The 27,509-nt window shown below is 43.7% G+C and overlaps 1 long non-coding RNA gene across 1 annotated transcript in view; it reads left to right on the plus strand.

Annotated features, from left to right (window-relative positions):
• The window catches only part of LOC113593143 (uncharacterized), a 244,706-nt gene that overhangs the window by 174,769 nt on the left and 42,428 nt on the right, over positions 1-27,509 (plus strand). Inside the window, exon 8 of the long non-coding RNA XR_003413192.2 lies at positions 8,043-8,277. This is a non-coding gene — a long non-coding RNA (uncharacterized LOC113593143). The remainder of the gene's footprint in view (positions 1-8,042; positions 8,278-27,509) is intronic.

The following is a 27,509-nucleotide window of genomic DNA, read 5'->3' on the forward strand; positions in this document are numbered from 1 at the left end:
CCGAGGTGCTCTGCAACCTGCATTCCAGGCCTGGCCCTTAAATGTGCATGCACCGCATTGCAGAAAACAGCCCTTCTCTGGGAGTCAGATGACCTGAATGTTGGCTGGGTCCAGCCCTGTCTCTCTGGACATTCGCAGCTTCTGTTGGCCTCAGGTTACTTGCCTCTACATAAGTATAGCCAGCAAACCTCCCTTCTGCCTTAGGAGGTTCTAGAAACCTCAAATGAGATAACATGAGAGAACTGTGACAGGCATAACGAGCTACTCAAAAGCAAAAGATTATAACTATCATCAATGTAACAATTATTCATTGTCGTGTACCCAGCAAGACCTGTGGGTCTTACACTTGTCCATGAGCTGCGCACCTGTCTCTCTGATAAGAGTATATAGATAAACTGATTTTGGAAGGCTTAAAATGGCTATCCTTATGAAAATCTCAGAAGAGCATTGCAGGCAGAGGGGAAAGTGTGTGCAAAGGTCCTGTGCTGAGAAGGAGCTTCGAATGTTCTAGGAACTGGCCGACCAGTATGGGTGAAACATAGCGAATGGGGTGCAGTTGGAGAGAGAAGTGATATATAGCAGGGGCTTGATACCGTTTGATGAACAAATGAATGATTTGGTGAATGAGTGACGTTGCTTTAGGGGTCTTGGGGACCCCACCTTCCTAGGGGTTCACATCTCTGTAGTGCCACCGATGGCTCGGGCAAGCTCGTCCTGGACTCTCTGTGGGGCTGCCCGCTCTCCTGGCAGAGACCCCCCTCAGAGCTCCGCCAGCTTACCTGGCTATCAGATGCCAACCAGAAGCTCTGGCCTTTACACTCGGCTGACCCTGCCCACTCTGCCCACTCTGAGAACTCCTCCTTTTCTCCTGTCTGGCTCCCCCAGGGGGCCACTGCCCATGTTTATGAAAACTGAACATGTCATTCAAACCGGCACCTCTGGCCTCGCACAGCTGAGGATCAGGAGCCTGTATTTTTACCTCTCCTTTCTGTCACTGGACTTTACAAGCAAAGGCCGGTCTCCCCCTTGGCGGTTCCCAGAACCTCGCAGACAGTAATGAGTCTGGGGTTGGTGTTAAGCTCAGATGTCAAACAGAGTGGCCAGGGCCTCCCGAAACGCTGAGAGAGCCGTGAGCTTCTCCCTCTACAAGGTCAGCTTGTGTGTAACACTTCATTAAATTGCTCAAACACTGAGCCGTGTCTTTAACCAATACCTTTAATGTCATTTTCTGCAGACTTAATAGAGGAGCATTAGCATACCTGTCAAGTCTTCCCATTTAAACTTGGAAGCAAGTGAAGTTTAAAGTGCCTCCTTCAGCCCACAGTGGATTTGCCTTCAAACTTTGGTTTAAGAAAAAAGAAAAAAAAAAAAAAACAGAGAGAAAGAAGGAGGGGGATTCCTCTGTGGGGCCGGGTGACGAAACAGAGAATGTTCTGTATGTTGCGATCTTCTGAGTCTCCCTTCCTGCCTCCAGGAAGTATGCCTGGGTTAAGAACAGTAAAGGCAACCCTCTGTATTGACTAGGAAGTGACCCTTTCTTGTCTCAGATTTACAGACTGAACGGAGCCCCATGAGGTCAATCAGTCCATTTCCCTGCCCCCCACAAAAAGCCTGCTGTTCAGAACAGGGCACTGAACCATTCTGGGGAGACATAAAAACCAAGGCACAGGACGGTACTGGGAGGATATGGTCCTGCTCGCACAGCCAATGTATTTCATTTGGGTTTGAATGTAGAGGCTTCCTTTTTCTGAAAGGCCTGGATTGTGTGTGGATAACTACTTAGCTCTGCTTTCGCCCTGGTGGGGTGAGAAGAAGGCACTGGAACAGGTGAGGAAGCCAACAGGCGAGGGATGGTGAAAGGATCAGCGACGGCCTTCCTAGCTTTGGAAAGGAGCCACTGCTCTCTGGGTCGGGCTCGGTGCTCCTGGGAGAGGGGACCAAACCACGGAGCTCACAATTGGACCTGTCCGCTGCCCTGGGACACCCACAAGAGGTAGGGTCTGTGAAGACAGTGCTGACTGGAAGATGCCCCTTGTCCGTGAGGCATAGGGAGTGTGCATTTAGGACACTTCTGGGATTTCGGGAAGACCAGAGGGCAGGCATTGGGCCTTGGCGATGCCCATCTGTGAAATGGGTTCAACTGTCAGCTCTCACGGAGCTGGGGGTGGAGCAAGCTTGGGTACCCAGCATGTAAGTCCTGGTAGCAGCTGGAACCAGGATAATGAATGTGCTGCTGTCATTAAACCACTAATCGTTAATTATCCCCCTTGACATCGCATAATGTGCTGCCCAGGCAAAAATAAAATTGCTTGAACTTTTCCACCAAGTTCTAGCTTTAAACAAATTACTTGCATCAAAACTATTTACAAAAATGGGTAATTTTAGACATTCGTCAGACGCCATTAACATGCTTTAATTAGCACCGGCTAATAAAGTCCTCTTGTAATTAAGCACACATACATCCCTTGTTTTTATTTAAAATTTTTGCTCACGATAATTTTTTTTTTTTAATGATTTGATGTCTGGTTTCCAGAAGACATGTACACACGCGAGGGTGTGTGTGCCTCTGTGCGTATTTCAGTGTCGCTCCCGTAACGAGACATCCACATCATTAAAGCACCCGCTTAATTATTAATGCTGCCATGAGGGCAAGAAGGAGGGGTTTCTCCCCCAAAATGGAAAGTTGATCCCTGGATCCCACTGCAGTGGGAGCTGGTGCAGACTGGTACTCTCACCCTCTTGGTCCGAGGAGGCAGATCAGACTGTGTGACTTGAGCCGGGATGCCCTTAGGGAGCAAGCAGGTCTATAAGGAGCCTGCTGGTTTTCCCTGACATACTCCTCCTGAGAGGCTCTGGCAGTGACAGTTCACTCTCAGCTCAGAAACCTGTCACTTGGAGATCAGCATTTTAACTAACCCTTGCTCCTCAGGAAAAAAAAGAAAGAAAGAAAGAAAAAAAAAAGAGGAAAAAAAAAGAAAGAAAAAAAAGGATGCCTTAATTTACCCTTCTGATTGGCTTGATAGCTCTCGGAGTGACAAGCTGTCTCTGGCTGAAAGGGACCTGGTGTTCGTTCTCAGGCTGGCTTTATGTGCGTTATATGCTTGGCTTGCTCCTGGTAATGGCAACACAAAGCCGCATGGCATCCTGATCTCCGTTCTCCCCCCGGCTCCTGCCTCCCCGCCTGCTGGCCAGGGGGTGACCTCCAGGGCCCCGCTAGCCAGATCTCCAGCTTAAAGCTGGGAGCCACGACTTTCCCCCCCTCCTCCCTTGGGCATCCCCAGTGGACGTGCCAGGGCATAGATGGGCCAACCTGCACATGGGGCTAGGCTGCTGCTCCCCTGCGTGTTTGATAGAGGGATACGGACGGCTCAGGCAGGTGGATGCCTCGAGGGTTCCCCGGCGTCCTACATAAAGTCTCAGGCTTCCACCTCCACCTGAGACTGTAGGTACTGAGTTTCATTCTCTTAGGAAACGCATTCGGTAACTTATATTGTGGTGGCAACAACGTCATCTGAGAAACTGCTCTGTCCCAAAGGGCTGGCATGTTTCTTAGCCTATAAGTTCATGCTCATTTTTGGCAAACACAGACCCCTAATAATGCCCAGAAACCCTAATTCACCTTCCATACCTCCCTGAGAAGACTCATAACGTGACTGACAGTCTGTCTTCAGGGTGTCCTAAGATTTTGTCAAGGTTTACTATCTGTATGTAGCTTGTGCTTATGAATCAGGTTTTTAAAAGTTTCCAAGTGTATTGTAGTATTTATTTGCCTTTTCAAAGTACGCCTGCCCTCGCCTAGGCCCTCCCTGCCTCTCCAGGGGATATGCGTACATTGCCCTGGCCTCATATATCTCAGTGTAGAGCTGCAAATACAGCTCTACATACTGCAAATACAGTAGCACATGTGGCTACTCCAAATTGACATGTGCTGTCATTGTAAAATGGACCCAGAGCCTCAGCATGACGCAAAGAATGTAAACTACCTCAACACTTTTTATGTTGATTACATGTTAAAAGGATACTAATTTGCCTATGTTAGGTTGAATAGAAAATATTAAAATTAATCTCACCTGTCTCTTATTACTCCTTAAATGTGGCTACTGGAATATTTAATGCCACATATAGGGCATTCATTATATTTTTATTGGGCAATGCTGATCTACAGTGAGGACATTTCCAGCCTGGAGCTGGATTTGGTCCAGCCTCAGCACTCAATGGTTGTGTGACCTTGGGCATATCTCTTTACTTCCCTGGGCCTCAGTTCCTTGAGCTTTAAAAGAGAAGGTTGACTATTCAAGGTGACCTACAAGATCTCTTCCAGTTGTAAGTTTCTTTAGGTGTATAAAATGGGATTTCCATCCCTCCAGAGACCCTAAAGAATAGGAAGAATTCTCTAGGCAGACTTTAGTGTTTGGAGGGATATAAAGACCTGTGGCATTTCTGATTGGCCTCTGTCACCTTGTACCTTCCCTTCCTTGTTAACCTAGAAGTTGCACTCAGGCTCCCAAAGGTAGGGCCAGATGAACTCTGGTCTCTCCACTTGGGTTCTCCCATTTCACTTTGCCAGGCTGAACAGCACCTGGGAAGGGGTGCACCTGTCCCGTCCTTTAACCCATGGTGATATGTCACTGATCTGCACAACTGGCTCTAATAGCTCCCCAGGTGGATTCCAGAGAGCAATGAGCCGAACATAAAAATCCCTTTATTATTGCCATTTCACTTTTATATACCCATCAAGCTTTCATATTTAATCTCCTACATCACAATAGCTGATCATTTTTAACATTTGACATTGATAGAGTGCCCACTGCTATTATTCTGACATACTATAAAACATTACGCCCATTTGCAATAGAAAAGGCCAAGAATCAATACCCAGCCCCATTTTCCACTGTGGCTGTAAATCACGAAGCACCTAACAAATTGGTTTAAGTAGTAGAAACTTCAGAACCAATGAATGGCCTGACCAATCCCCACCCCCTGTTAGAGCTGACAGGGACCTGGATGCCTGTGGTCTGGGGAGGAGAGGGTGCTGGTGGAGAGCCAGGTTGCTCCACGAGGCAGCCAGGTTCTCCAGGGACAAGAACTGTCCATCTATCTGGGCCCCAGAAACACATAGTGAGTAAAGGGTACCTTTATTCTGTTCATGTCTGTATCAGCTCTTGCTTTATAGCAAGTGGCCCCACATTGGGAAGCTGGTGACTTCTACTTCCTACCCTATCTCTCTACTGGTTCCAAGACCCATCCTCAAGATTATTGGTCTGTTTTGTCAGTGAGCCCATTCATTGGAACAGCCAGATGTTAAACTGAATTGATGGGCTATTTAATCAAATTGACTTTAGGATGAAGTAATTGATCAGTTCTGCCCCAAATGAGCAGGAGTTAAGGAAAGTCATGAATTTAGGCATTGCTTAAAATATTTAGGGTAATAGGTCAGCCTAAATATTCAGTCATTACGCTTGTATGTGAAGTGAATGACACTTTCACAATCCACAAGTTTGGAATATTCAGAAAATTGCCATCATTTTTCATTCCTTGGGTATCATCTGGATCCAGCCTAAGGCTGTGCTCATTTTGTTGGACTCCATTGAAAGTTTCTTTCAGCTCAAGCTGCCTCGTTGAAAATACATGAGCCCATGGTCTGACTGAGTGTTGCCACTGGGATGCTGGAATGTTCTGACAACACAAGGACCCAGCTCCGGGAGAAAAGAAAGGAGAAGCAGCTTATTTGTCAATTTATTTTCAGTTCAGGACTGGGTTTCCTGCTGAAGTCTGGTGTATAAGGGTACACACTTACCTGACTTTCTAGTGCCGGGTTTACTTCCGAAAAGTCACATACGTACCGGATTCTTCTAAAACAAATTCCTTTTGCCTATTAGCTTACATTATCGTTTCAGAGATGATTTGCCTGCATTTCAATTAGCAGGGAGTGATTCTTTATGTTATCTGTCTTACTCAACCTCTTAATGATCCTACATAAAACGAAGAGCTTTTATAAAATGGGGTTCTTTGGAAAAGGAATATTTCCTGGTGCTTTGTGAATGATTCCAGTCATTCCGTGTTCACATTTGGAATGACATATGTGGGAGGTCACTGGATTCAGATCTGCCACGGTGTCTTTGGAAGTTTGCGATGGTACGAAGAACATCAGATTCCAAGTCAGGAGTCTGATGCTGTCATTTTCCAATTGGCTGATTGCAGGGAAAGTGAGATACATGCCCTCTTTCTGCACGAGGTGTTTTTTTTTTTATTTGCATAGTGGGAATAATAATTCCCAATCTCTTTCATAAGATCCCTAATGAGAAAATGAGAAAACGCAAGCAAGAGCATTTACTATTATTGTTATTACTGATACTACAATAATAAGAATAAAATACAGTGAGAGAAGAAACAAGAGAGACCATTCTTACGCCAAGTTCTATTTTATGGCAGTGCGAGCAGAGCTCCATTTATTCAAAACTAACCTAACAAAGAGCTCCTAAAGCTCAACTCTAGCCTTCTCAATTTTGTACCCTGACAGTAGAGAGCCAGAAAGATAATCAGATATAACTGGTTCCTAGAAAGCTTCCAATCCTAAAGAAAAGTCTGACCTTTGCCCCTCATTGCGCTTTCCTTGAATGTATTTGAATATATTTCAATGAATTTATTTACTCAGTCACCAAACATTTATTAAATGTCTATCCCGTGCTCTGTCCTAATATATGTGTGTGTATATATATCTATATGTCATATAGATATCTATATATGAACTATATATAAATTATCTGTATATAGAGAGAGACAAGATATGGGCCCATGTGGACTGTCTATATATGAGGTTGTCAAGTTTTCTGGTTACCAGAATCATTTTTGAGGTCCTAATTCCAACATTTGGGCCCATTGGTCTATATGATAGCACACTATTAGCCAGAAGTCACCATGACTAGGAATCATCAAGTAGTTTGCAGGGGCTGGGGGGCTATGTTGAGATTCCAGATTTGTGGGTTTCCTAAAATTGCGACACAACCAGGAACTGCTGGTCTCAGCTGGTGCGTGACCACTGCAGAGATGCAGAAAGGGGCCAAGTCCCTTGTTCTTAGCCTACATGTCTGCTTCTGACTCACTCCAAAACAACCTGGTTTCCTTGGCACCCTGGACTGCAGGTCTCCTGTCCGTGGGCCCAGAGGACCACCCGGAAATCCCGTTGTCCCTTCTATCATGGGATGGTTCTCTTTAGATGAAGTCTCTGTTTAGAGCTTGAGTAAGGGGAGAAGGAAGGCCAAGGAAGAAGGGAAAAGGGTTTAAGTCAGCTCCCTGGTGACTTAGCCATATTGTTCTCTGAGCTAAAGCCATACTCCCAATACTGCTCACTTTTATGGTTCCTGCAAAAGAGCTTTGCCAGAGCATTTTGCCCTCTGTCATCTCACATGCACCTCTAAGCAACCGTACAGAGGACCTAGGCTGGGTGTTACAACTTCCATTTGATGGATGGTGATGTTCAAGCTCAGAGCAATGCACTGACTTCCCTCAGTCAACAGACATATGATCCCTAAGGACAAAGACAGCAGTAGTATTAATCATTTTTGCCCTTGGCATATTTCTAAAAAAAATAGTAGATTCTTTTTTTTAAAAAAGTGCATTTGTTGAGTTAATGAATGAACAAATACATGAAAAAAAAGGAGAGATGATCTATTAGGGCTGGACCAGGCATCGGACCCTCTCCTAAGTGCTGGGGCTGATGAGCCAGGAGATCTCTGGCTTCACCCAGGAGCATGGACCTGAGTCCCGGCCCTTCTGCTGAGGTCTTGTCATTCTCAACAATCATGTTGCTTCAAAGGTCGCCAGAGCCTCAGGCAGCCCTCTCACCGTGGGCCCTGAGTGGCCCTTTCAATGCCTATTTCTGCCTTTTGCCCAAGCCTCAGTGAAGTTTGACGTGCAAACCTTCGTTTTGCCTTGTGGTCTCGCCTTCCCTGGATGGAGAGCTATTCCTGGCTTGTACCTGCTCCTGCTGATTTTGCAATATCATGATTTCAGCTAAACGAAAATGCCTCTTATTTCCACAGACTAACTACCCAGCACCCTTTTATGGGAGCTGATTTGGGGGAGACTAGCCTTGAGGTGAGACAGCAGCAGAGTTTCTCAAATGGAAAGGTCTTCGAAGAGAAGGGCTGGGGGCCTGCCAGGAGCCACCTCGCCTCTGCTACGGGCTTTCTCAGTCCAGCCAACGGAGAGGCCCCAGACAGCTTCCGCAGCCAGGAGCTTTGACTTCGCACTCAAGTCCATGTCTTGAGCCTAAACGTAAGTTCCATTTCTTCTTGCTTGGTCCTCAGTGGATTTGGAGAACCCCCCTTTCACTGGAGCCCCGATTACCAGAATACACAACCCAGCAAACCTGTAGAGAGTCTTTCCTGAGAGTACTGGGAGGAAGGACAAGATACCATTGCCTCTTAGGGTTCGGTGAGGAGCAGGCTGGCCTCCAGGTAGGACCTAGCGTGGGCAGACTTCTACATACCCCTAGGGTTTTCTGGTTTTCAGTAACAGAGAGCTATTGCTAGCAGTGAGTCTCAGAGGACAAGCTCAAATCCTGTCCTGGTGAATGAGGAGGACAAGGAAGTGGCAGCAGCGAGTAGTGGAGACCTTACTACAAAGAAGCCTAGGGCCCAGGCGGTACTCAGTATTCTGTTTTTCAGACCCATTAGAGCACCCCAGTGTGCCCTCTGTTCCTCTTTCCACTTGGCCCAGGTGGCCGGGACCCAGGCTGCCTTCTGGGCTCTCAAAAGTGACCCCTCGGTATCTGATCTCCCATCTGCTGGGCTAGGCATGTGGAAGAGACAGCTGGTACAGCCCCTCCCGGGGGACTGCAATTAGGGGATATTTAATCCTGTCACCTGGTTCATTTGCAGTGATGGATTTGGATTGGAGCACTGAGTGGCTCCAAGAGGATATTGGATTACCAGGGCCCATCCCCTTTACCCCTCACACAGAGCTGGCCCACCCCTGCCCTGCACCTGTCTTCCCTGGCCCCAAGGTGAGCCACCTGGCTCCCATGAATTAAGAGCAAGCACTTGGTGTCTCCTCTCCCCCTGCCCCCCCGCTGGGATACTTCACCTGAAACATCCTGCAGATAGGAAAACATTATGGGCTTTCCAGCTTGATGTATCTTAAAGCAGCCTTTGGGGATGGTGGACGATCTTTCCCCATGGCAAGGTCCAGGTTTCAGGAGAGTCGAAAGGTTTGGGGTCATACGGGAGGTTTCATCCCCCCCACCCAAGACTTGGCATGGCAGCTGCCACCTCCCACGACCCAGGCCAGATACGAAGCTTTTCCTCAGGGGGCCATGAGTGGTTCAATGGCTTCCCATTGTACTCAGAATCAAATCCCAGCATACTGCCATACATTAGTCAGCCTGGAGGTCTGGCCTTTGCTGGCTTTTGGCTTGATTCTCCCTGATGTTCTTACTCCTTATGCACAGGCCAATATGTGTGTGTGGATACATGTATATGTGGTGTGGGTGTGGATACATACATATGTGGTGAGTTGCAAGCACCTGCACATACCTTGGAGTTTCCGGTTTTGTGCCCGCCTCAGCATGTTGTACTTGTCTCTCTGCCTGGAAAACCCTTTCCTTACTACTTTCCATGGCTGGCTTCTCATTATTCTTCAGCTCTTGGCTCAAATATTGCAACTTCAGGGAGATCTTCCCTGCACCCTCTCTAGGACATCACTGTTTACTCCTTAATAGCATCTATACATTATCCTGTATAAAATTAACTTGCTGATTTTCTTTTTCTCTCACTTTAATATAATCTCCGTGTAACTAGGAAACTTTTTTCTCTTGTTGGCAACTCTATTCCCAGCACCTAGAATAATAGCTAGCATGTCGTAGTAGTACAATAAACATTTGTTGAATCGATAAGCACAGGATACCTGTTGTAGGGTGAGCTCGGAGGCCACATCTCTGGATGTTGTTGGGGGACGGGCGGGCTGTGCACTGGGCAGTGAGTCGCCTGTTCACCTCGCCCCACACCATCACCCCCAATAGCAGGGGGCCGTGCTTTCCCATGGCCAGCCCTGAGAAACATAAACAGTTGTCACCCTGGCTCTGCCCTTGGCCAACCTGCTCAAATTTCCTGTTCCTAAAATGATCAAAGGCACTGGAGCAAAGAATCATCATTGAATGGGTTCCGTGTTACATCTTGGAAATGGGGGCACTTGCAGTGCAGACCCAATCCTGGGAGAGAGCTCTTGAGAGCTGCGAAGCTGCTACCTTCAAAGGGTCGACGTGAAAGCAAAGAAAGAAGCACTTGAGGAGAGAGGACTCCCTTCCAGGGAGGGGAAGCACTTCAAGTCCATTACTCCACCCCTGCAGCCACAGGGATGCACACGTGCGTGCGTGCGTGCGTCCCACAGAGGAAACCTCTCCCACGAGCGCTGTGGCTCCAGAACTTTCAAATGCCCTTGCAAATGGTGTCTGCTCACCCCCTCCATCCAAAGTGACAGATAGAATTTTGTTTATATTGTCAATGCCTCCATATAATGCCCTGCTTCTCCAAAAAGCTCCTCTTGATTAACCCCTCCTGCTTTTTACTGTTCTTCTGAAATCCATCAATGCCTGTGTCATAGTTTAAAAATACAACTGCATTTAGGTAATTTGATAAATCATCTTCAGGCATTTTCATATGCATGTGCTCTGCTTCTCCATTCCATTTATAAGCTCCTTCCGGGCAAAATCTATACTTTTTTTTTCCCACTTCCATTTGTAACTCTCTCTCCACAAGAATCTTAGGACAGAATTCTTGTCTGTGTGCTTATTGTCTGAACATATTTTTATAGGCTGAGAATGCTAGGATGCTGATTCTCTTTTATTCATTAATTTATTTAAAATATTTACTGGGACCTATTATGTGGCAGGCACCGTGCTAAGTGCTGGGGACTCAATGTTGAAACTCAGTCTGGGGCAGAAATGGAAACATACACAAATAACTACAATGCAATGTGATAAGTGCTATAATATAGGTACTGTATAGTCAGAGTGCTATGGGAACTCAGGAGGGAGCTTATAAAATCATTTGATTAATGTTCCAATGTCTAAATGTGAATGTTTAAATAACGCTGTTCCTAAGTGCTTCCTGCTTTTCACGGCATTTTTTATGTCCATTATCTTATTTGATGCTTTTAGTGATCCTGTTAATAAGCTTTCACTCCACAAATTCATCCTTACACAGAGTAGGTGTTCAAGACGTATCTACCGAGAGACAAAATAGGCAAATGGAGAATGAATGTTGTTATCTATGCTTTCCCATTAGGTAAACTGAACATTCCAGAGTGGTGTGCTAAAGGTCATAAGAATCCCGGTAGTCTGTATAAATTCATGTTCAACACCTGCTATGTGTGGGTCACTGTCCACTGTGCTGCAGTAAGCACAAAGTGCAGAACATCTTCCTCCTTCATGAAGCTGCCAGTCTCACTGGTGAAACAAAACAAAAACCATGGGTGGTCAAATGATGACGTAGGAGATACTTGGCAACTTGGGACAATAGTACAAGATGGTCCATAGATGATCCCAAATGAATGGTGTAGACCAGAGGGGCCACGGTAGGCAGGAAGACAGATTACAGTGCTCCTGGAAGGCCTGATGAGAGATGGGAATGAACAGGATAGGCCGATAAAATCAGAACAGGAAAAAGAGAATACTCAAAGAAATATTCAAAGGCAATGAAGCCCAATGAGCCCAGAACACCATGACCAGATCTGGCAAGCAGGCAGCCCTCACTGGAGGGCCTGTCCCTGCCTCTCCACTCAGTCTCAGCTCATGGGCACCTGTGGATTCTCCTCACACAGCCCTGCACCTCCCACCTTTACCTGCCATCTGCTCCCCCACTATTGAACTTTCCCCCAGTCCTTTTACCTGTAACCCATCCACACCTACCGCATTATTAAAAAAAAAAAAAAAATCTTGTATCTTCAACTTCGTCACCAATGCTCGATCTTCTGGCTCTAATAAAAACCTGATTCCTCCGAGATCATGGCCTTCTTTGTAGTTCTTTCAATGGAGGGCTCTTATTCTGCACTCACCCTGTATCATCTAGACAAGGGAGGGTGAGGGTCAACTTTCTGTTACTTCCCCATTTCTGTTTCTAGATCATTATTCTTCCTGTCATGGGAAATGCCTCAATATAGTTTGAGCCTCGTGTATCTGCTGAGACGTCTTTCCAGCTCTCTTAATTGTTGTTATATCTGTGTGTCCAGGTCACTTTGTAAGAAATTATGCAAAAAAATAATACTTCTGCTTAGAGATATGGTACCTATTTTGGGGGGTGTCTTCCCAATCCATGGCCATGCTTTTCTTTGACCTTCTGGTGTAGGTCCAGAAACTGTCTTTACATTTTATGGTCCTGATTCCTTATCCACAGGTGAGAGGACCAACATACATTCATGGTCGGACAGGGACAATCTGATTGTCTCCTCCAGGAGTTGAGAAAGAAGGACCAAGAGACTAGTTTCAGTCTGAGCTAGTTCTGTGAACAGAGAAATAGTAAACTGATGAACTGGGGTGTCAGTAAACTTATAGCCATGTTTAGCCATGTGCCTGTGAAGCAGGAAAAGCCAATCTAAAAGAAGGTAGAGAAGAATAATGCAGATGTATAGAGAGAGGTGAAGCCAGACATCAGAGGGAGTCTTGCCTGGGCACTTGACAGCATTCTAGTCCACCCTGAGGCTCAGCTGCTCTTTCTCCTCAATGTCCTTAAGACGTCCCCATGTCCTTGGAATAAAGCCCACCACCTCCTGAGGTTAAGCACTTTTGTTTCAAATTTTGTGTGTTTGATTTTGATTCCCACAACTAGAACTACTTTGCTAAAAATAGAATCAGTGGTCAATGGAGATAGTTGTCACCAAGTTGAAGTTTGCAAAGATAGAAATGACCCAGTTAAGACAACAAAGCACTCTTTGCTCTCATCTTACCTGTATGTTGGGAAGCACCATCATTAAGAAAGAAGAGTTGACACTCGAGGTCTTGGCAAGATGGTAAATCATTATAACCCAAAAATCTTTCCACTAGAAGCAGCTATAAATGTCTCATATTTAAAATTTTTTTAATGTTTATTTATATTTGAGAGAGAGAGGGAGAGAGAATGAGCAGAGAAAGGGAGAGAGATGGAGACAGAATCTGAAGCAGGCTCCAGGTTCTGAGCTGTCAACACAGAGCCTGAGGCGGGACTCAAATCCATGAAGCACGAGATCATGACCTGAGCCAAAGTTGGACGCTTAGCCAACTAAGACACCCAGACGCCCTTATATGTTTCATATTTTAAAAGAATCATATAAATGCACAAGTAAACTCTCAAGGGAAAAAAAAGGAAAACATAAAAGGGGAAGATAAGAACTAGGGTATTCAGAGGAAAACATGGGGATATGGTCTACTATGAGTAGGAATCAGCAAATACCACCAATAGGCCAATCTGGGCATCAGAAACTTGACATAATAGACAAGCAATCTGTAAGATAATGTACAATAAGTCTGTTTAAAATGAATAAAAAAACTTTAAAGGTAGTAGACATTCTAATACACACATAAAGCACTATGAACAACAAAACATGCAGGTTTTTGCACGAACCATATAGAAATGAGAAATAAAGCCTTTGCGAGGAAAAGCTCAATGGAAATGTGTTGGAAATAGGAGAAAAGACAATAGGTGAATTGGAAAATGGATCAGGAGACTTTATTTATTTATTTATTTATTTCATTCAATGTTTATTTATTTCTGAGAGAGAGACAGAGCAGGGGAGGAGCAAAGAGAGAAGGAGACACAGAATCCGAAGCAGGCTCCAGGCTCTGAACTGTCAGCACAGAGTCTGACGCGGGGTTCCAACTCACACTGTGAGATCATGACCTGAGCTGAAGCTGGATGCTTAACCGACTGAGCTACCCAGGCGCCCCTGGGAGACTTTAATCAGAATATGATGTGAGGAAAAGATAAAAATATGAAAAATGTAGAGGGGCTGGAAGGATAAACCCACAGCAAATGCCTAGTAGGCATTCCAGAAGGAAAGTACTGACAGAATGAAAAGACAAAAGTTGTCCAGAACTGATGACAAACTTGATTAATTACATTAAAAAGGCATCATGGTCAAGCAGAATAATTAAAAATAAATCCATCACTAAATACTTCACAGTGAAACTGCTGAATGCAGACGTCAAAGAGAAGAGAGTTTACTACAGAGAAGCAGGTTATTTGGACAGCCGACTCCACAACAGCAGTATTTCAGCCGGAAGGTGATGGAAGGTGTTTGAAAGATTAACGGAAGGAAAGTCATTGCCAGTGCCAAACTCCATCCTGATCCGAACTACTGTTCAGAAGTGAAGGAAAAATAAAGATATATCCAGAAAGGTAGAAATTAAAAGATTTTGTAACCCACAGAACCCTCCTGAGAGAAAGATTATAGAGAGGAATTGAAACCGGAAGGAGAAAGTAAGACACAAAAAGTGATGGTGGATAAAAGAAGGGGTGAATATGTGGCTAAAGATGCAGAAACAGATTATATAAAATAACAATAACGAAAATACCTGATTTGGGGTTTATACAAACAAGGTGGAGAGTAAAATAGTGCACTATAATATCAAGTAAATATATATATCAAGTAAATATATAATATCAAGTAAAACAGTTGGGGCATAATAGTTGGGAGCTAAAATGATTAAACTTTCCCTTTTTGTTCAGGAAAAAGGTAGAAATATTGATTAACTTTAGATTTTTCAAGTCAGCAGGTATGTTAAAAATTTAAAGCTAACCACACTCACGTAAAAAAGAAATAGAATGCATATAAGAAGGAAATTAAAAAGCAATGCAATCAATCAAATGGAAAACAGGAGAAAGCAGGAAAGTCTGGGGAAGGACAAAACAATGAAAAGTACAATTAAATCTAAATATCAGGAAGCACAATAAATATTCTCCATGTAATGCTGTTTATGTACCCTATAATAAAGCCTGGGACTGTCTCAGGTAAGCAAGGATATATAGTCACCATTGTCAAAGCATATAAAAGAAGGAAAATTTATATTCAAAAAACATATAAAAGCAAAGGTGCTTATCCTCACTAGTAATGAGGAAATACAAACTTTAAAAAGTCAGATGTTACTTGACATCTACTCAATTTACAAAAATAAGGGGTGAGGGATGAAGGAACTTTTCACATTCCTAGGGGAGTATAGATTGAAATTAACTGGGCAGTACACCTAGGGAAGTGAAATATGAACCTGCAATCTAGTAACTTCCACTGTGGCTATGAAGGAGTAAGAGAGTCCAGACTTGGCTTCCCAGGGTCAGCACCTGAGACTGGACCAGATAGGTGAAGCATTTCCCTGACCTTGAGCAAAAGGTCCCTGAGAGAACAAGAACAAAACAAGAGGACCCTACGATCACCCTGGCCTTCTGTGCTGAAGCAGTTTCTGGGCAGTGGGGAGGAGAGTCAGAACAGCCTGATAGCCTCGCTGATTTCATCAGAGTCTGGTGAAATTGGGGTGGCAAGAGTTTGTGGGGCTGAGTACCAGAGAGAGAAAGCCATGCAGGGAAAGAGCTCCAGAAATCAGCCCAGGAATTCCTTGGGGTTGTTAGCTGCAAACCACCCCTCATGTATACAGGGTGAAATTCTACAAGACTGGAAAAAGGACACCTCCTGGGGAAAGAGCACTTCCTGAGGACTGTCAGTCAAGGACAACTTACAGAGCTTGTGCAAGGCCAGGCGCCATCAGAGTGCCAACCCGTCAGAATGGAGAGACTTTGTTGTGGACACAAAAAATATAGTAGAGACACTGAAAAGGGTCATGTTTTACTAGGTGGATAAACTGAGTCTATAGGAGTTTCCTCTAGATCTGGTCTTTAAGAATCTCAAAAAACAAGTCTTGAAGAGATCAAACTGATTCACAAGTAACTTTATTGCCTGCCAAAATAAAGATCAATATTTGTTTATTTATTCATTTATTTATGAGAGAGTGCATGTGTGTGTATGTGAGTGGGGGAGGGGCAGAGAGAGAGGGAGTGAGAACCCTGCGATCACCACCTGAGCTGAAATCAAAAGTCGGGTGCTCAACCCACGGAGCCATCCAGGTGCCCCAAGACCAATATTTTTAAAGGAATGTAACAAAATCTAGCACCCAACAATGTACAATTCGCCATTTCCAGTTAAAAACTGGTAGACATGAGAAGAAATGTGAGCACGTAGCCCATAAATGAAAGGAGGAAAATGAGTCAAGGGAAACAGACCCAAAAGAAAAATGACAGCAGACAGAAACAGACTTACCTAAAGAAGTAGAGAGTGCTGGAAATAGCAAATATGGAGGTAAGTATAAAATATTTTTGTTTTCATTTAATTTATTTTAAAGATTATTGGTTATTTACAGAAAATAATAGTTTATTTTGAGATTTATAACATGGCAAAGTGAAATATATACCAACAAAAGCACAAAGAATGGGAGGAGAGAAACAAGATTCTTGTATAAGAGCTCAAGATTCAAGATCATTACTTACATGTGAAATAGTGTCACAGCACTGTGGTAGATGGTGACAAGCCAAAGATGTGTGCTGGAAACCATGATGCAAACATGAAAAATAAGACAAAGAAATACAGCTAATACCTACTCCACTACAGGAGATAAAAAGGGAACCATTAAAATCACTGAACCAATGGGGCACCTGGGTGGCCCAGTCGGTTAAATGTCCAGCTTTGGCTTAGGTCATGATCTCATGGCCCATGGGTTCAAGCCCTACTTCAGGCTCTGTGCTGACAGCTCAGAACCTGGAGCCTACTTTGCATTCTGTTTCTCCCTCTCTCTCTGCCCTTCCCCTGCTCTGTCTCTGTCTCTGTCTCACTCAAAAATAAATAAATATTAAAAAAAAATTTTTTTAAAGTACTGAAACAAAAATTAAAACTTTAAGAAAGGTTCAACTGGTGGAAGAAATAACAAAAAAGAGATGGAACACATTGAAAACAAAAGGCAATAGGGTGAACTTAAACCATATAAATATATATATTAAAAATAAATGGTTTAAACATACAATTTCATTCATATGTGGAATTTAAGAAACAAAACAAATGAACAAAAAAAAAAAGCGACAAACTGAACTCTTAACTACAGAGAACAAACTGGTGGTTTCCAGAAGGGAGGTGGGTGGGGGATGGGTGAAATAGGTGATGGGGATTAAGAGCACGCTTACCGTGATGTCCACTGAGTAATGCACAGAACTGTCACATCACTATATTCTACATGTGAAACTAATACGACGCTGTATGTTAATTATACTTCAAAAAAAGAAAGAAAAAAAACTACAGAAAACCTATAGGAAAAAAATTCCAATTAAAAGTCAAAGATTGTAAGGCTGGATAATAAAGCATGATCAAATTATATGCTGTTTATAAGAAACCCAACTTAAGTATAAACACACAGAAAAGTTCAAAAAAGTAAAAATAGAAATACCGTAAGACACATGTACGTTAAAATTCAAGAATAGAAAAATAATGTATGGTGAAAGCAATTATCATAAGAAAGCTGGAGTGGCTCTCCTAACAACAAAGTAGACCTCAGAACAGAGGATGCTATAGGGATCAAAAAGAGATGTTTCATAATGATGAGGGAGTCCAATTTCAATAAGGTATAACACTTCCAAATGGTTATGCACCTAATAATATATTTCAAAATACGTGAGGCAAAAACTGACAGAACTGAAAGGGAAAAGAGAGAAATCCATAATTATAGTCAAAGACTTTAACACTTCTCTCATTAATTAATAGAACAGATAGACAGAAAATCAGTGAGGATAGATGTCCTAAACAGCATTATTAGCCAGCATAGCCTAATTGACATTTATACAAGAACAACAGAACACGCATGTTTTACAAGTGAACATGAAATGGTCATCAAAAAAAGGACCATAAAAATAATAAGAAAGAATTAAAATCAAAAGTGTGTTTTCTGACCACAATGGAATTAAAACAGAAAACAGTGACGGAAGGCCAAAAATCCCCAAATTCTAGAAAATTAGTTTTTTAATGTTTATTTATTTTTGAGAGAGAGACAGAGAGACAGAGAGAGAAAGAGCATGAGTGGGAGAGGGGCAGAAAGAGGGAGACACAGAATGCGAAGCGGGCTCCAGTCAGCACAGAGCCAGACTCGGGACTTGAACTAACAAGCCGTGAGATCATAACCTGAGCCAAAATCAAGACTTGGATGCTTAACCGACTGAGCCACCCAGGTGCCCCCTCAAATACTCGAAAATTATACAACACACTCCTAAATACCTGATGGACTAAAGAGGAAGTCACAAGGAAAATCTGTAGCCGTTTTTTGTTTAATAATAATTAAAATTTGGGGCACCTGGGTGGCTCAGTCCATTAAGCACGGAGCCTGCTTGGGATTCTCTCTCTCCCTTTCTCTCTCTGCCTCTCCCCTGTTCATGCTCACTCTCTATTTCAAGAAAAATAAATAAAACTTAGAAAAAAATTACAACATAACTTGTGGAATGCATATAAAGCAAGTGCTTCAAGAGGAATTTACAGCATTACGTATTTCTATTAGACGATTCAAAAAAATGTGGAATAAATTGTCTACATTTTCACTTTAAGAAGCCAAAAATAGGAGATAAAATTGAAGAAAGCAAACAGAAGAAAGGGAATAATAATGACAAGGGCAGAAATAAACAAAATTTAAAACTGATAAAGCTATCAAGAGAAAACCATCAAAAGATGATTCTTCGAAAAGATCAATAAAATTAATTAGCTTCTAGCCAGACCTGATCAAGAACAAAAGATACAAATGAACAGTATCACCAGTGAAAGAAGAAACAGCATGCAGATCCTACAGGCATTAAAAAGATAATAAAGGGATATTCGAACTACATTATGCCAATAAATTTGAAAACAGAAGAAACTGACACATTGCAAGAAATACATAAATTTCACTAAGTCCACTTAAGAATAGATCATCTAAATAGCTCTATATTTATTAAGAAAGCACAATTGTGTTTATAAAAATCCCAGTGAAGAAAACTCCAGGCCCAGATGGTTTCACTGGTGAATTCTACTAAACATTTAAGAAAGAATAATTAATAATAATAATAAAAATACCAATTCTACACAAACTCTTCCAGAAAGCAAGAGAAGAGAGGACACTCCCCAAATAGTTTTATAAGGTCAGCATTTCCCTGATACCAAAACCAGAAAAAAACATTACAAGGAATGAAAACTACGGACCCATATCCTCCCATGAACATTGTTATAAAACTTCTTAATAGAAGAATAGCAAATTGATCCTGAATGTATAAAAAGGATAATACATCTGACCAAGTGGATGTTATTGCAGGATACAAGTTTGGTCCAGCATTCACAAATTAATCAGTGTAATTTACCGTTCAGCAGATGAAAGAAGAAAAACATTTCATCCTGTTTATTTACAGAGAAAAATTATTTGACAAAATCCAGCATTTGTTCATGATAAAAACTCTCAGCAAACTAGGAACAAAAGGGAACTGCTTCAAACTGATAAAAGGCAACTATGAAAAACCTAGAACAAGAGAACAGGAAACAGACCAGGATGTCTGCTCTCAGCACTCCTATTAAACATTATATCAGATGTCCTCATCAGTATAATAAAGAAAGGAGAAGAAAGAGGAGGCTAAAACCTTTCAGTGCCCCCTCCTTGTCACCCCACAGGACAAAAATCCCGATTCTTTAACATATAAAAGCCATTCCTGATTTTGTCCTTGTCTATCTCCTATAGGCATGTGGTAGCCAGGTCAACACAATTGTTCCCCCAGCTCTGTGTTTGGTGATGTCACATATGATACTTTGAAATCAGCCACGATGGGAATATTTGCAACATAGAAACAGGCAAATGCTACAAAAAAAAAAAAAAAAAGATTGCTTCTTCCCCCAAAGAACTGGTTGTTAAAAATGTACTGCCTCACCACTGCTTCCTCCCACCTTTTCCCCATCTCCACACTATTACAATGTTAGACAACTTGGAGTTTCTAGAATATGGCCTTTCAGATGCCATGTCTTCTATCCATAATACTCCTGGCTTTCCTTATTAACCATCCACACTTCTGCCTACGCTTATAGTCTCAACTTGGGCATCTGCTCAGGTTCTTTCTAACCACTCCAAGCAGGGTGGATCACGCCCTCCCCTGTTACCAGTACACATTTTTGGTAGTGATTTTTTTGGCTGTATTTGATAACATGAATTGTTTATGCACATACTTCGTTTTCTTCCTCCCCAGACTGTGAACTCCTTCCTGTCAAGAGCCATGTCTCTATCATAGTTGTATTCTCCTAACTTGTCATGGTGCCTGCCATATTGTTGACATTCAATAATTGTTTCTTTAATGGATAAATAGATGAACAAATGAAAAAGTGAATGAGGGAACCTGGTTGGAGGGGAATATTCAGAACAGAGATAAGCTTGGAGACATACTGAAATGCCTTCATTTGGGTGGGTGGTCAATGCCAGATTTGGACTTTATCTCACAGTAAATGGAGAACCACTGTGGTTTCTCCGATAAGGGGAAGTGACCTGTAAAAAATCATGTTTTAGGATGGTGAGTCTGACAGTGGCATTCAGATTAAACCCGAAAGAAGATAAACTGGAGAAAAAGAGGCTCTGGTCAGGTCCAAGGGGATCAGAGCCTCAGGCAGAAAGGCCAAGAGACAGAAGGTGGGCTCAGCCAAGGCACCCCTATGGTCATCAGCATCCAGGGTGTGTCCAGACGAAAATGAATGTGACAGTCACTAGCCCAGAAATAATAGGAAAAAAAATTGATTTGCATGCCCTTAAGCATAGAAAATAGAGGGTGACATGATGGCTCTCTTCAAATCTTTGACGACCACTCCCAGGGGAACAGGAATTGGCCAATTTATTTCTGTGTTCCGTATTGCCCAGGAGTAATATCTAAGACAAATATAAGAAAGGATTTTATATCAATTAGACATGCTTAAAAGTGGAACAGGCAGCCTAAAGAAGTAGCGAGTTCCTTATTACAGGAAATGATCAGCAGAACATTTGGCACAGTTATTATAAAGGAAATTCAACGATGAGACCAGGTAATCCTTCCACCACTTGCAATTCTGTAACTTCATGATGGTTTTTGTCCCAGTGAGTTTGGAAAAAGCAGTATGACTTGCTGGCACATCGCCCAGCGATTGGAGTTCCTGGACGTGAAGCTGAGGAGGTCAGAACTGTACTCTGAGCATGGGGAGGTTCACATTATACCATGGTTATCCTGGAGAAGGACGGCCAGGGCCGAAAAGTGGCCACTCGGGACTAGGAAGTGTCTGGGTCTTCCCCAACCCAGGAGACATGAATGGGAGGCCATCAGACAACAGGAAGTCATCAATAAAACACCCACAGCAGCTTTCCTCCCCCCTTTCCTGTCTTCTCAATAGCTCCCCTTTACTGATGCCCCCAGTTAGCCTTACAGATGATCTCACCGTGTCCTCACCCAATGGCAGGGTCTTCGTCACCCTCGCCTTCCTTTAGCTCAGAATTTCTTCTGCCTCTTCACTATCAAAGTGATGTGTCAAGATGCACCCATCCCCATGTGTGCTCGGTCCCATGTCCCTTCTCCCCCTTCTGGGACCTTGCTCCATCCTTTGCCATATCCAGTCCTTCCTTCCCTGGCCACACACATTTAAAATGCTTTTGAATCTGGAAAAAGAAAAAAAAAAAAGCCCTTTCAATTACTACTCAGCTTCTCTTTACCATCCAAACTTTTAAAGAGAACGCTTTACTCTCATTGGGCTTGACCTTGACCTTGACCACATCCTTGTACCTCCCTGCTTGCTCGTGGTACAGCTTTGGTCCCAAGGGATTCTCTTGAGGGATGCTATGCAATGTAACAGAAAGAGAACGAGATTTGGAGTCAGAAAACTTGGGCTTAGTTTCTGGATCGGCCATTTACTATCTAAACTCATTCTCATCATCCCATTTGTTATGAGTGTCAAATGAGCTACTAGTTAAGGAAGACGCTCCCCATCACGCACGCACACACACTGAAAAGCACTATGCAGATGTCAGTGTTACTGAAACTGCTGTCACAAAGTTGACTAATGACATCTTGATCACTTGTTTCTATGGTCTTTGCTCAACTCACAATGTCCTAACTCCTTGGCTACATTTGAATCTGCTGACCATGTCCCTCTTTGTGAAACTCTTTTCATGATTTTCTCTTCATTTGTTTTTAGGAAATTAACATATCTTACCCAGTTTCCTCTTCAAATCCTCTTCTAGCCCCTAGCAGCAACACCATCTTCCTTTTCCTACTGTTATTCCTTCACCTAGAATTCAAGAAATAATCTCTCTCCCAGAGGGTCCAACTATCTCCTCTGGGTACATAACCAGCTCAGACTTCTTTCCCAAAGCTTTGGTCCCAGGTTTGCAACTCTGTTGGATTTCTCCATCTGGTTTTCCTGCCAGAATCTCAAACTCTTCATTGTTGACACAAGGTAAATCAATACATTTTCGCAGAGCCCCTGACAAAGCAGTTTGAAAAGGCCAGACACTGAATGATTACCGGTCAGCCCTACAAAGAACTGTACTTACCATCAGGGACCACCCCCAAAATGCCAATCAGAGAAAAACAATCCCTGTTAGATAGATTTCATGTTATAAATTATAGCGTCAGTATTCAAGTAGAAGGTGGTAATGTCTACTCCCGTAGGTCTCTGGGTATTGTTGTGGCAATGTAGGGATTGACATTTTCCTGATGCTACCCATCTCCCTGGGTTCTAGATTCTTGTTTTCTGCAGGTGTCTATGACCAAAATCTATAAGTTGACATCTGGAGTGCCTCTCAAAGCTTTCTTGATGGGTGAACAATGTGTTCACTAAAAGAGTAATGAGACCAATTCTTATCAGATGACATTTTCCTGGCCTGGACCAAAGAAAACCACTCATTCTGTCCATCTGGCCCAGATATTCTGTGCTGAAAAATTCTGAGTCACAATGAACTATAAAAATATATTCTTTATATCACAGAAAATACATATGATCTTTCATGTTTCCTCCCTCCTGACCTCTCTAATTTTTACTAATGGTAGAAGTATTTGTTTTCTCCCCCTGCTTCCCCTTTCTCTATCAGTCTGTAGGTGACATGAGGGCAGAGACCCTGTCTTTCCCATTTTTGTACTCCTAACACCATGCCTTTTCCATCCATCCATCCATGCACACGTTAAAAATGCACTTATTAAATTAAGTAGACCTATCTAGGCAGGTGGCACAGGAGTATTTCATTTTAAATGGGATCATTTTAAGAAGGATCAGGTGCAGTGTCTCTTGCATTTAATTGTGAGGTGTGCCATCCATGTATCTGGGAGTTGTGCCTGTATGTAGCAATCCCGATCCTCAGCCCATAGCCCCGGAGAGCTCTCTCTACTCCCATCATTTCGGTTGTCTGATCCTTCAACATTGGCTCCGACCCATTCGCTACTCGCCCTCTGGTTGGGCCAGGTAACTGCAAACCAGTGCTGTGCTGAAGGCAGCTTGCCTGGGCTGGTGGGGATCTGTCCTTCACATCTCTTCCCGGTTCTGTGTGCAGTGATATCACGTTGGCAGCTCAAAATTGGCAATACGGGAGTATTTACACCATGGAAACTGGCAAACGTTACAAGTCAGGGCTTTCTTTTCCCCCAGAGAGCCAGCTGTGAAACATTTACTGGCACACCACTGCTGGCAACTCTCTTCTTATCTCTTGGCATGACTGGCTTCTTCTAATCTATACATTTCAGCTCAGATATCACCTCTTCAGAGAGACCTTTAGGCTGAAGTTATCCCCCAGCCTAGTCGCTTTCTGGTATATCACCCATTCTTTCCTTCAGAGCACTTACTTTGATCGGTAGCTACATTGTGCACGTATGTCATGTGCTGGTCTATTGTTCACCTGCCTCAGTAGAAATTTTGTCTTGTGCGCTGCTGAATGCCCAACATCTCGTGCAGGCCTGGGCACATAACCGGTGCTCAAGAAAGATCTTTCTGATGAATGAATAAAAAAATAATAATAAATGCTTCCAGCAGCTCAGGCAGCAGAAATACGAAGTGTGATTGTCCCCTTGTCTGTGCTTCCCGACACACTCTGGGTGCTTTTCGTTGCCTTCCTGGGACCTAACACGGTAGCCAGAGCTTAGTAGATGCTCGTTGAGCTTTTTAGGATGAATACATGGGTACAGTTAGGAATGAGTCAATTCATTTACATTTCTCTGTAACGCCCCAGAGAACTCCATTCTATTACCTTCATCGGCAAAGCCTCCAAGGAGGAGATGTTCCTCACCACCAGGACTGCAGGAAAGGGTGGGGTGGGGGGTGGGGCGTCAGTTTATCTCCTCCAACCTGTATTTTTCTTCTGACTGGGTCACAGCAATTCATTATGTCACCCTTAGGCAAGTCACCAAATGGGAATGAGAGAGGCCAAGGCCCCCGTCCTTTCCGGCGGGCTGCAGCAGTGATAGCTTTCCCTGCACGGATGATTAGCTGTAAGCCACCTTTGCCCCAGCCTCCTGGAGAAGGCAAAAGAAGTTTTCTAAATGTTTTCCTGCCACACGGATCACTGAATTATGCATGAGGCCAAACCCAGGGAACAGCAAATCGTTGTGGGATGGAGGGGTAAGGTTCATCCAGAAAGGGAAATCGAAACCTTACCTGCCTTCTCCCTGTGATGGGTGCCCTCAATTGATAATTAGTGTTATATTATCCCACATCTTTAATAGATTATTGATGCCTTTGGCAGCGATATAATCCTGGTGTCAGGAGTAATTCTTTCTTTCTGCTATGTGGTACTTACTACTCTCAGCAAAGTGACTTGGACACAGGGCCTGGCTGATCCAGCTCCAATCAATTCAACCCAGTACTTCTCTGGGTGTTGACATGAAGGATGGTGGAAAGGTGCATGTTGCTGATTTGCCTCAAAAGCAGGAGAGGCCGTGAGACTTGGTGAGTCTAGTGGTGATCTAGCCGAGGACGTGTGGGTCCCTCATCATCTTTGGATAGAAGATGTCAAATATCTGTCTGCCATAGTCTGACTGCTCACGATAGGGCCGTGCCACCTGCCGAAGGTGACTGGAGCTGCTCCCGGCCACAGCAATGGGAATGATCTACTTTGTCTCAGTTCGCACTATACCTTCTAGATGGATTTCATCCCCTTTTCCAGTTTCTCTTTCCCCATAGGCAGTACTGCCTCTGGACCAGAGGTCTCCAGTCATTTCACAAGGTAGAAGAATCTCTAAGTACCCAAAATTAGACAATCAAGAGTGGAATGGGGATGGGGCCAGAGTCTTTGGGTATGGATCCTGGCTAGACAACAAAATCCCTAAGTTAAGCAGACGTGGTCATTGAGGTCAGCTGTTGTATCTCAGGAGATCCCAACAAACTTTCAAATGGAGCTGAGGAATAGCCCCCAACAAGTCTACCAGCCAAGGCTTTATATCATTCAGGAAAACACGATCTTACAATAAGAGATTCTTTTCCTGGAAGCTCACAACCTTCCTGATCCCCTCTTGTACAGGAGAATGAAGATTGGTATTGAAATAAAAATCAGTAGAGCAATCAGTAAAGACGCAGGTCATGGATTGGTCCTTTAGAAGCTATGTGACCTTGTTTAATCCATTTCACCTCCCTGAACCTCATTCTTCCCATCAGTAAAATGGAAAGAATTATAAACGTTTTATACTCTCTGCAGAGTTTGGTGAGAGACAAAATGACATGATACATATAAGGAGCCACGAGTAGCCAAGTGCCGTGTGAATTCCAGGGGACATTTGATCGGACAGCACCCTTCCCTTCTTCTAAGAACAGAGGCCCCATCTTCTGGGGAATGTTCCTCCCTCACAACAAACCTTGTGATTTGAATACAAGCTGCCATGTTGTCGCTCCATGTGTGGGTATCTGACCGAAGCCAGATCAGTCATGGCAACCCTCTCCTATGGCTGTCACAGTTGATTGGGATGGCTCTGTGGGGGACATTCAGAGCCCTTCCCCAGGGTTTTGATCTTGCCACGAGAAAAGAGTATGAAGCGGTTCCCTCCTGGGTGTGGAAGCTGTTAGATGAGGAGCAGAGACGGTTGGTTGCTCTGTTCCCTAATGTGTGGGGGAGGTTTAACTGCTGGGAGAGAGAACTAAGCCCACACTCCAAGGGGGGACAGAATGCACAGACACTGGTGACAGTATATCCGGCTCAGGTTTTCTTCGGATCCAAATGCATTTCTTCTTCATGGCTTGGGATGCTAGTGTGTCAGTCCCCTTCCAGTACATTCCTCTTTTTGCCTAAACCAGTTTTCTGTCACTTACAACCAAAAGAGGCTCAATAGAGAGGCTACCATTCATTACCCTGGCCCCCTGGCTCCAAGTTGAGCTTGGATCTTGCATTCTGAGCTCCCGTCCTCTCAGACAAAACTCCTTCCCCAGCGCCATTTCACTTTGCCTTGTCCTTTGTTCACTCTACAAACAACTGATGAGCTTGCCCCGTGTGCCAGGCACTCACTCATACCTCTTGGTTCCACACATACTGCAAGGAGGCAGTTATCCTGAGGAAACTCACACAAGTACCATAGAGGCACCCAGACAACAGGTCAAGCCCAAGTACTCACACTGACGCTCTTGATTATTTATTGTGTTTTTCTGTAGAATGTATTTGTGTAGGGTTCTTCAAATCTTTCATGGAATAGGGTAGGTTACAACTCACTAAAAATTGCTGAGTATCAACTGGCAGCTGGGAACAATTGGGAAAAAAGGCATGACTCTGCCCTTGAAATGCATAGAGTCCTGCTGAGCAAACAATGCAAACCAGAGAACAAGTCAGGAAAAAAACAAACCTGAAAACGTATGGGGCACAGGTTATAAAGCTTTAAGCAACCAGAAAAGGAAAGTATTTGATAGACTAGGGTGTTTAGGGTAGATGTGGCACAGGGTATAACCTGTTGGAATTGTTATTATGGCCCGTCTAGTATTTAATTTTTTTAATTAGCTGTCATCACTTGAAAATCAGATTTTATATTGAGAGAGAGAGAGAGATGGGTTTCTGGTTTCTTTTGATCAACTTGGAGATTTGATAATTCCCACCTGACAATGACCAGCTGAAACAGTTTCAGCTGCTGCCCTCTTCAGGCTGGGCAGACACGCTCTACGTATCACCTGCCGGCCTGGCGCATTTAGGTTCCTCAGCTTGGTTCCCAGAGGCAGTTGGGTTTGCTACCTAAGACCCAAGTTGGAGCTCAAAATGTCCCAGCTCCCTAGAAGCCTCGAAGGAGGGACTTTACGATCAACACATGTCTAAGGTCAATGCCCACCTTGACAGGCACCCAATTAGGCAGTTTTCAAAGCTTCATTGGCCAAGGAACCCTATGCCAACTGGCATTTACCCAACTGGCTACTGGTGAACTGGAGCCAGGGAAAGCCAGACGGAAGGCTTCATCAAGTCACCAGTTACCAAACACACACCATTCCGAGCCTCCGACTTGCTTTCAGAACCTCTCCTCCTCCTCCTCCTCCTCCTCTTC

Source organism: Acinonyx jubatus, chromosome D1, assembly GCF_027475565.1.
Source record: "Acinonyx jubatus isolate Ajub_Pintada_27869175 chromosome D1, VMU_Ajub_asm_v1.0, whole genome shotgun sequence".
NCBI classification, from domain to species: domain Eukaryota; kingdom Metazoa; phylum Chordata; class Mammalia; order Carnivora; family Felidae; genus Acinonyx; species Acinonyx jubatus.